At 31.3% G+C, this 11,115-nt stretch overlaps 1 protein-coding gene across 1 annotated transcript in view; it reads left to right on the forward strand.

Moving 5' to 3' along the window:
- The window catches only part of ATPsyndelta (ATP synthase, delta subunit), a 212,332-nt gene that overhangs the window by 95,672 nt on the left and 105,545 nt on the right, over positions 1 to 11,115 (forward strand). The gene's annotated exons all lie outside the window — the stretch shown is intronic.

Consider the following 11,115-nt stretch of genomic DNA (forward strand, 5'->3'; position numbering starts at 1 on the left):
CGTTATGAAGTGAATTTTAGCTAAAATTATTATTAATTAAATAAAAGGAGGGTTAAAACTTCTATTTGTATTTACACAGTATAAAGCATCAAATATAGATTAAAACATCATCATATTTTTTTGTTCCTTGTTTTATCCAAAGCATCAAAATATCTGTAATAATTATTAAGTATCAAATAAATAACAATAAATAATCCTTCTTACAAAATAAGCATGATGAAAACTGTTTCGAATTTTTATATAAATAATTGAGAAATAAAAACTTTTTTTTAATTTTTGTGCGGATATTGTCCATATTGTAAGTTTCATTACTGTCTCTGAAAATATATCTTTCATTGATACCATACCTAAATTTACGCGAATAAATCCACGTCTTTATATATGTATTCGATTTGTCATACAATAAATAAATTGGCTTCACAGATTCTCAATTTTATAATAGCATAACATGTCAAACGTTACACATCACAAGAGACTACTGTAAAGGTAGTTCTGTTGTTGTTCATTATTAGTTTTTTAATTCTGCATATTTTATTCATTTTCCCGTATTAATAATAAGGGTTTTATACATTTACAATTTAAACATTCAATTACAGTTACCTTGTTATGGAAACAAATACTCCGGTTAATATTCCGGGGAACTAAACATTACAGATTTACGTATTACGTGTTATACAAGCTATTGAAAATAACTTTCATTGAGAAAGTTAACGGTAGCTATGAGGTTAACTTTGGTACCTTGGAACGTAATATTAACATGTTTTAATTGTATTTAAATGTATACAAACAATAGTCCTCGTTGTAACTCACTCTAAATGCAGGAGAAATTATATTTTACCGTCATATACGGAATCGTTATCTGTATTATCTCAGCTTATTTATTAATAGTTCAATATTAATTAAAGAATATTTTTACTCTAAATATTGTACTTTAATTTACTTAAATATGCAATTTGCTTTATCAAAGCGTAGTGAAACGCGTTTTTATTAAAATGTATTTCTAAGATAACAATTAAAATTATATATTAAATTTTCTGGAATTATCAATGGTGAAAATAAGAGAAAAAATAAAGCAAATAAATTTGTATGCCTCACTTGGGTTTATACTTTAATAATATGAATTTAAGAACTGTATGACAATTTCGCTTTTTACAGTTGACTTTATAGAATACAAACTTCAATTTTTTTTACTAGTATAGTCATCGATTAGAACCACCCCTTATAAATAAATTATTAGGCGTGGTTCTAGTTTGAAAACGTAATATAGCAGCAAGTATGACGTAACTTCTTAGTACGCCATAGATTTACCATACGCGTTGTAGAGAGAGGAGCCGAGTGTGATGCTCGAGGCATACGACTCGCGTAGCAGGTTCAGGAAGACCTCGTCGTAATGAATTGACGTTCACCTTTACCGACCTAATTACTCTCTATACCTACATTAAAAATAATCCTGCCAATAGTGTTTGAGCTCTTTCGCGAATGGGCTGATATTCCCCCTTAACAGATATGAATCCTTCAGTAGGTTAAAGAAAATAATCGCTGTTTTACCTCTCGCTCTTTCTTCCACCGCATACAGAATCGCTTTGAATTTATACTTAGTCATTTCGTTAACTAGGTCGTATTTGTTCACTAAACTTGTGCGCTCTTTAGGTATATACAGGAAAATACAAGTTCATTAATACTACGTTTCAATGTTCTTGAAAATAGTAGTTTGATCTAAGGACGTCATCGCCATTTCCTGTACACTTTCTCTACGTGTGCATCTTAAGTGTCCAATCAGGAACTGGTCTCAGGATAGATTAAAAGTGTTGTGTTATTGTTTTGTTTGAGCGTTCTTTCACAAAATTAATGAGTCTTTATGTCGTTTCTTTGCGATCTTGCTGCTGATAAACTAACCTCTTTACGTATAATTTTCAAACTATCGTTGTGAGGCGAGTAACAACCTTTATCTAGAAGTTTCTGAGTCGTATCTAAAGTTTACGAAACTTTGGGAAATTTACATGTCTCCAAAAGTTGCTTTCGCCTTATTTTTACATTTAAAACACTACTATGTTTAAACCGAACTACTGATTCCACAAGAATAAGGAAAGTTACGTTTTCAATGCCTACAGAATAGAAGAGGAATGGATTTTGTATGTTTCCGTCCAAATATGACGTTGATACCTTCACACAAAGGGTGAATAGGTAGGTTATTTACGAGCCTTGTACGTTTGAAACGTACAGCGTACAACGCAAAGTGCACTATTGAACAGGTCAGGTGATTGCAATTAATCAGCAGTATATTGTTGTTAAAAACAAATAATTTCCATCATGCAATATCACTTTTACTTATAAGATTAAAGACTGTAATACGTAATGGACGTGTCTTGTGAATAATTCCTACGAATATTGGAATTTTTTGTGGAATTTTAATTTTGAAATTGTCTAAAAATAATTTTTTGTTATTATCATACAAAGATGATCGATTAGATACAGGAATATTAAGGTATAATCAATGATTATACGACATGGTGGAGTACAAATGTGGGGTAACAGGGAATTTGTTTGTGACGGTTATAACCATGATTTACATTCAAAATATGTTTGCGGTTAATAAATTTATCACGAATTTTACGCGTTCGTTGGTTGCGCTTGTAGTTGCACTCATTCCTAAACGGCAAAAATCATTATTTATTTATCAGCCACGAGGAAAAGAGTTAAGAAAACATGTAATACTAAATTGTAAAGATATTTTAAGCGATTAATTTAATAGAATCTTCTATGAATCGTATTTATTAGGGCAGGTATTAATTCAAAGCATATTTTTTTTCGTAATCCTTTTTATAAATCTTTAGATTCTTATTGTCCTGTTTTCACTTTATTGAAAACGCGCTAAATTATTTTTAATGATTTCGAAATGATTAAAGTATCTAATTAAAACTACATAGATAAAGATGTAAAATCAAAATTTCAAACACGGAGCACGTAAAGAACATTATGCTCAGGCAAACGTTTATTTAACGCTCGTGCTAGTCGCCGCGTCTCTTACCGCATGGTAATCGTAAACATCAAAGGCATAAGATATAATTTTCGTGTGAACAGGCAATGTTGTTATAAAGTGGATATTTTTGTGGTCTAAATATTATAATTTTTTTTTAGATTTTTACAAGAGAAAGTCATTTAAAGTATCGCTAATTATAATTATTCTATATTATTGTAGCTATGCTATAGTCAGAAAACTTTTCATGGCAAAAATTAAGAAAGAATCTGTGGTATAAAGATTTATTTGATCCGTAAATATATTGAGATATACTACCAAACAAACAAAATTGAAACTAGTTTGAAACATTTGTCAAACGTTCCAAATTGGAACGGATTTCGATTTAAAGTTGTTAAAAATGTTATCCAAGTTATGAAAAATTTTGTGGTACTAGTAAAACTAACTTAAGGTTAAATAGCAATACAATTCATAAATAATGTCTATATTTTTGTAGTCGGATTCCAAGTGAATACATAATTTGAAACATATATTAATAATAAACTAATAATTATAATTTCATGCTCCTAATAAGTATTTAATAACTCAAAATTATTATGTTGACATTTAGTATTGTTTAAAGGACGTCTTAATTGTAACCAATACATAGTTAGATAACTTGCAATGAAAGCTTTGTAATTACGGACTTTGACTAGAGTTCAAAGTTCAACGGGAACTATTCCCGGCCGGAGTTTGAGTAAATTATATAACATCTCTACTACCCACAACGCAAACATCGTGAAGAACCCAGTTCATCATAAAATCATTTATAAAATGTTCCCCCTTTGATATTGGAGTGCTGTGTCTGCTAACACTAAAAAGTGTCAAAACATATATCTTTAAAAGCGAAAATTCCACATTTTGTTATTATTTCTTTTTCAGCGTTTAATTGTTTCAATGTTTTTTCTTTAAACTGATATCTTTGAATCACTACGCCGTAGTATCTATGTTTTATATCTGTCTATTTATCGGTTTTTATATCTTTCGTCTGATCGGGGTGCGGTAGATAGGTACCGTAAGTGAATACTAAATTATATTGTTAATACTCTCAATAATTTTCGTTCGATAGGTTCTCACTCAATTTTTCCCAAAAGAGAATTTTTCTTTGTGCTACTGTTGCTACAATCTAGTAAAATCTGTTGTCAGTACCAAAAATCGTTTACTTATACGTAGAGTTATTAGTCTTTAATTACTTTCTTGTAATACTTATTTATTTTTTTACATTCTTTTAACATATAGAAAATAATATATATGACCTTAACAAAATCCCTGAATGCGGACACCGCAAGACCTTTCTTAGACTGGTCTTTGGAAGAGACCTATGTCTTGCAGCAGGCGTCTTTCGGTTGACATCATGGTGATAATTAATATATATTCTTTACTAAATCGGTATGCACTTTAACATTAAATATTACAATGCGAATTAATGGATGTCAGCATGGATTTCTCCGCTCATACTGTGTTCTCCAAGCCTGTCATTTTTTTACACTCATGCTGTGTTAATGCAAACATGTCATGATTTGCGCAAAATAGTAATTTTGTCTTGATCGTGTAGATACGAATATTAAAATTCACAAAATGATATGGTTAATGCATATGGGGATACATAAGTATTTGATATTTTAAGAGTTGCATAAGCCTTATAAGATCGCCATTGTTGTGACCCAGGTTTCCTCTCTTAGAAAGTATTCAGATCGTAATCCACAGACCGACCGTCCGACACCAGCTTTGCAGCATTTGAACTATGAATTGATGAGCATATAGAGTACAAATTAGACTTTAACTCAATTAACTTATAATTAATAGCGTCAGCCCCAGTCTGTTTCTCACTGAGATACTTACTTCCGTCTCCGAGCAACTTCACTATGATGACATATGTTTAGGATTTTATTGTACAAATTTATGAACAATACTAAGCATATACATCGTGTACAATATAAATGTAGGGTATCGCTCCTGTGACCTATTTAGTTTCAAACGATGCTCCATGCCTATCATTTACTCAAGCTATAAACGGCCGCGTTACTGTAGCAATGTAATTACGCAACTTTTTTGATGTCTGCTTGTTTCAGTCGTGTTTAAACAATGCAATTTACGAATTATTGTAACAAGCTATTCATTTTCTCTAGTAGGATATTTAGCATGGAATTAAATATAATATATACCAAGCTATGGTCGGCCACTTTCTAAGAGAATCATACCAACGTGGAGTCGAGCTCTTAAACAAGAACATATGGTTATCTATGTAAAATTATTCCTATCACGACAATATTTTAAACCTAACAGTATAACGCATTGTTGTGTTCCGATGTGTATAAATAGAAAAAAGTTCATATGATCACAAATTCCCTTACCGTATAAGTAAGCAGGTAAATGACATTTTTGTAAATACTTTACGTTATAGAAAATAATTTATTTAAAAAGGATATACTCGGATAGACTAGAGATATATAGATAGACTATACTCCATCATCGTTATTTCACCCGTAAGAAGTCGACAACTAGACATAAGCCTTCTAAATAAATTTCCAACAAGATCGGCAGGAAGCGGCTTGTGTACAATGGTCTCCAACGATCTCAGCAAGGTTATCTGCCTACCTATGTGGGTTTACCTCCTACGCTGTGCTAAGCAATCCACGCTCTCCACTTTAGTCCCTTAAGGCAGTCCAGCTGCCATCTGATCTGCGCGCAACTTATAGTGCTTAAAAAATACACTCATACTTTTCTCAAAGGCAGGCAACGGATGTATCACTGCCCTAATGATTAGCACGCTTATAGGCTATAGCGATTACTTACACGTGTTTATTACTGATTTGTCCAGAAAAATTTAAACTTTTTATGAGAATTATTAGACATTTACACTAAAGAAAAGTTATCTGCAGCTATTCCGTTTAAAAATTGATACTAACAATTAATTTCCCTGAGCTCAATAGGGGGCAGAAAACAAATATTAGCCCCTACATTATAAATGAGGTTCGCGAAAGGGTCGGGTAACGTACAGATGTTTACAGACAGCGGTCTTCCTTTTAACCTCTTCGTCTACATCCAAAATCTCACTGAAATCGATAAATGCCACAACCTCTACTGTCACAAGCTTTCCTTTTATTAAACATAAAATAATTAAGTATTTTATTTAAGAATTAATTGAAAATAATAAATATAATGTAATAACAAAACGCATCATAGCAAAAAGTAAAAGTAACTTTTCATATGTAAAATCTTAATCTAAAGATCTATTATCCAGATTGGTAACAAAATTAAAATAGAAAAGGAATTATTATCACAAACTTTAATTTTGATTTAAATGTGATTTTATCGATGAATCATAGCTTTTTTATTAGATTTTACTGAGAAAAATTACTTTAAAAATAATGTTATTAGTAACAGTATATAACAAGTCTTTTCTATAATTTTTTTTTGTTTCCATGTCTACAACTTCTCCATATTCAAAGTATTTAGGCTTTTAACACATCATCTGCATCACATGACAGTTCGCATTTGGCTATTGTAATAAAAAAATATTTAGTAGATATTGTAAAATAAATGAGAAACGATTTAACTTTAGAATTAAAATAAAGTCAACTTTAAATTTCGTTTTTAATATAGAATTCAAATTAATTTTTTCATAATATTTATAAAGATAAACTAATTCGAAAGTCGTGTAAGTCTTATCCAAATTACATTTAAAAACAATTCCTATCTCCTACATGCTCAGCTACATGAATTGTAAATTTGAAGTCTGCCCTGTGCAGCTTTACTGTTTCAATTCAGGTTTTCATTAGTTACTGTGTTCTTTTATATATAAACTACTAAATAAAACGAACCAAGAAGTACATAAGCAAATAATAACAAAATAGAAAATTGTATTTGTTTTAGTGATGTCGTTATTTGTATATTCTTATTTATACTGATTAATTAAAATTAAATTGAAATTTTATTATCTTTATTCCGAATAAATGGATTAATTTTATCTGTACATACTCACGCGTACCTACGTATACCCTCAACTGCCCTCTCTTTCACCTCTCATCTCCATCCAAAAGATGTCTGATAGAGATCGCCTCTAGCGCTAAGACGGCCACTTGTACCATATGGATAAATTATTTTTTTCCCTCTATGTATTGTCTATGGTGTACAAGTGTAAATAAATAAATACTCAAGACCAGTTTTTCAATTTTTGTTGAACGATTCGTATCCGTATCGGTCGTCACGTGATTGGAAAATTATTTTTTGGTAACAGCCAACATTCTTTCTCCCTCCTATGACTAATGTATGAAATATCTAAATTTAATAAAATATGTATTATTGATTGTATAATGCCTGTTCCAGTTTTTATATTAGTTTACATTTAATTATTTTTCTAGTTATTTTATTTTTATTACAATATGCCTTTTTAATAAGCCTAACACTTTTACTTTGTTTACACACAAACAAATGTAGATTGTTTTAATCAACATTTGCTATCGTAGAAGTAGAAGCACGTTGTTAATAAAACAAATAGTAGGCAACTTAATGAAGCAAAGGAAGAAAATCTTTCTTATCTTACCCAACAATATAATCCCCATTAATGCTTTTATATTTTATTCCATAAATATTACACTTGATGCAATTTCAGTGTTTCACCATTATCCTCATTGTACACGGTCTATAATTGTGTCAATCGTTAAATATTTTATATAACAATACGCATTAATATAGGAAACGAATATACAGCGAGTATAGCCGGCAAGTAAATATAATTATTACTTATACCTAAATATGTATGCATATGTAAAAGTATTCTTATATCTACACAAGCACCATCTTTTTAATCAAGTAAATAAATGTAATATTTATAAACCAAGTGTCATTTCTTGAACAATCCGACGTTGTTGTAAAAGTAACACATAAAAAGTAATAATCTTAACTTGCATAAACTTAAACATTTTTTAAATTAAAATGAAACGTTTGTACTTAACACAGTTAAGAAACGTCTCAACAAAAACGAGTTCTCTATTCACTTAAGTAAAGAAAGCGTTTTAAAAGCGTATGCTTACATCCGTGCCAACTTAACGTTGTTATTATTATATGTTACAGAGTGCATAGTGAAATTTTTTACTTAATTCACTTTACATGCTCAATCTTTTCACATCTATTCAATATCTTCACATAGATGACAGCGCTTGTATTAAAGATTTGCATCACGTTATTATCATGATAAATAAAAAAAATGAATGCCAGTTCAAGGCATTTGAAGAAGTTTTGCTTCTCTTGCTTCCTCCCTTCTGCCAGGTCACTGAAAATTAGCAGTGAAAGAAGCTTCTGTCAAAACGACTTCTTCTTTTTCTTCTTTTCAGCCGATAGACGCCGTCTGCAAGGCATAGGCCTCCCTTAAAGATCGTCCCGATGACAAGTCTTGTGATTGTGGTTATCTGTTATTCTTCGTACCTTTTATTTCACATTTTCAATAAATTACTGTAGGTTTATTAATTTCTGAATATTTTAATATTAAAATGTTCTTGCTTATGATTTTTCCTCATAATTTCATATTGCATTTTCCTCGGACCCACAACGAGTCTCGTACCGTCATTTACTTTGCAAACATTACCATTTTCAATTATGTAGTCGTCAAAGTCATCTCTTCTCAAAGTTTTTTTTTCAGTAGTGTGTGATGTGGATCATCTTGTTGTGCGTTCTTAAGTTTTGCTGTAGTTTCGGCAGTATCAGACATATGTGATATCTACACAAGGTGTCTGCAAGCTCCATTCATTCAAATTCTTCTATTAGGAGAACCCAGCACGCAGTGCATGGTGATAAGTCTCTTTTTTCCAATGTCTTAGTCAAAGCAGCACAATCTGTTACAATCTTAAATTTAATTCCGAGGAGGTAAACTCGAAATTCCTTGATAGCTACTGCAATTGCTAAACTTTTTTATATTTAGTAACTGTGGTAATTTCTTTCAGCTTTCGTAGTTTTCCGGCTAATATAATATACAGGATTAATACTATACATATGACATTAAAGAATCTTTTTTGTAATTTAAATATATAATTTGCGGGCGCTATAAAGGGTGTTGTGTGTGCGGGTATTTATATTTCGTGTGAATATAAGAGTATCTTATGTAAACAGTTAAAATCCTCAATTCAATTTAAATTTCCTTATGACTCCGCAAACTTTACAGTGTTATTGTCTGGGACGATGATATTTGCAAACTGCATACAGAAGTCTCGATGTTCGGAAACCGTATACGGCCAACTATTATTTCTTACGAGTGAGGTCGGTGAAATTAAAGTTTTATTTTGTACAATAAAGCATTTTTACAGAGAAAAAAAAATATAAACAGCAATAACCACGGCTTTAAAATGAAACTTAAGCCATTAAACTGTTTTAATAGTTTGTTAGATGCGCTAAGTAACAAAAATTCTCTGCATGTAGTCCTATGTGACTTATAACAAAAAATATTTTTGTTTTTTCTTTCATTACTGGTTTATTACAATTAAAGATCTCTTTAGATGAAACAATTTTCTCGCAAAAACCCAAATTCCTCAAATTTAACAACACTTAATTCAATATTGGTTATAAGTAAGAGTAGCAATACTTTTTTATTGTTTATATTATTTATATCACTCACTAAAATTTATGTTACAAAATCCAACAAAATATTACATTTTCAATTACAATAAAAACACGACATACCTTTCTACTTAAATTTATCCATCATTCATGAAGTTGACATGAAGTTGTTGATTCATGAAGAAGACAACATCTCCTAACCGCTCTTACTAAAGATAGTACAATTATGGCAAAGGGGTATTCAGTGAACACGTGTAAAACTTTATGCTCTAGTAAGATACGTCATCATCATATTAGCCGGTAGACGCCCATTTCAAGGCGTAGATGTCACCCAAAGATCGCCACGGTGTGATTTCGATTGCGTTGCCGCATCCAGCGACTTCCCGAGACTTTAACTTTGTTATCGGTCTACCTAGTAGTGAGGCTACCCACCCTGCGTCTACGGTCTCGTGATCGCCACTCGAAACTTTTCGTCTCCAGCAGCCATCGACTGCACGAGTGATGTACCCCGCCGATTGCTACTGCAGATGAACGATTCTTCGAACTAGGTCAGTGACCTGGCTTTTTTTGCGGATTTAAGACGCAAATATTACGTTTATATTTTAGTTTATCTGAAATATGCTATATATCTTATTAACAATAAATTACCATTCATCACATTTACTAAAATACAAGTAAGGAAAAGATAAACTACAACGATTAATTTTTAATGTAGGTGAAATACAGTACACGAGTGCGAGGATATGCTTGCTCAAGTATGTACGTGTGAGCGGAAGCGAAACGCTTTGTACGTGGCCGGATAAGGGATTGTAAATTATGAACGACCTTTGCTCCGCTTAGATTCTGTTCCATCGAACAAATACATGAACAAAGACCATAAATCAATTAAGGTATTTGTAAAACATTGACATTTTAAATTAACAGCAATTCTATGAAAACAAAATAAGTTTACAATGACTTATATGTGAAATACTTTTTAAGAATTATCGAAAATGCTGCTATACCTATATATTACAAATTTGTTTAAGAGATATTTTCTTAAAAATAAAATAAATTTTAAAGAAACAAGAATTAGGTAGGTGATTATTATTACAGGTCAACGTTAAGGCTGTTGTGGAGTGGCGAGTGGCTTTAGTGATAGATCGCGCTTGCATATTAATAACCAATACACTCCTAGCTTGCCAAGCCAAATTATTCTAACCCTTTCAGTACGCATTACATAAGATAAAACAACTCTTGCTATGTTCCTTTAAGTCCGTTAAATAACCAATACCGTCGATTTCACTTGACAAAATTGGCTTTCAATAATCTTATAACAGCATATATTTCCACCAAATCCAAAGTGGTCGCCCGAAAGTAGAAGCTGTTCTTTATTTACGATTTAATCTTCGTCCTATAAGTAGACAAGAAGCTGCACCGAATAAAATACTGCTTTCCATTTCGAAGGAATTTAAAATTCTCTACGCTGTCTTTTGATATATATCTTCGAGATTGTCCGAAGTAAAGGTGCATTAACATTAAATTATCAGACATTTACACGCACTTTT

This window comes from Battus philenor, unplaced genomic scaffold (genome assembly GCF_028537555.1).
Source record: "Battus philenor isolate CCGP_79_NKW_IND1 unplaced genomic scaffold, ilBatPhil1.0.hap1 SCAF_12, whole genome shotgun sequence".
Taxonomy (NCBI): Eukaryota; Metazoa; Arthropoda; class Insecta; order Lepidoptera; family Papilionidae; genus Battus; species Battus philenor.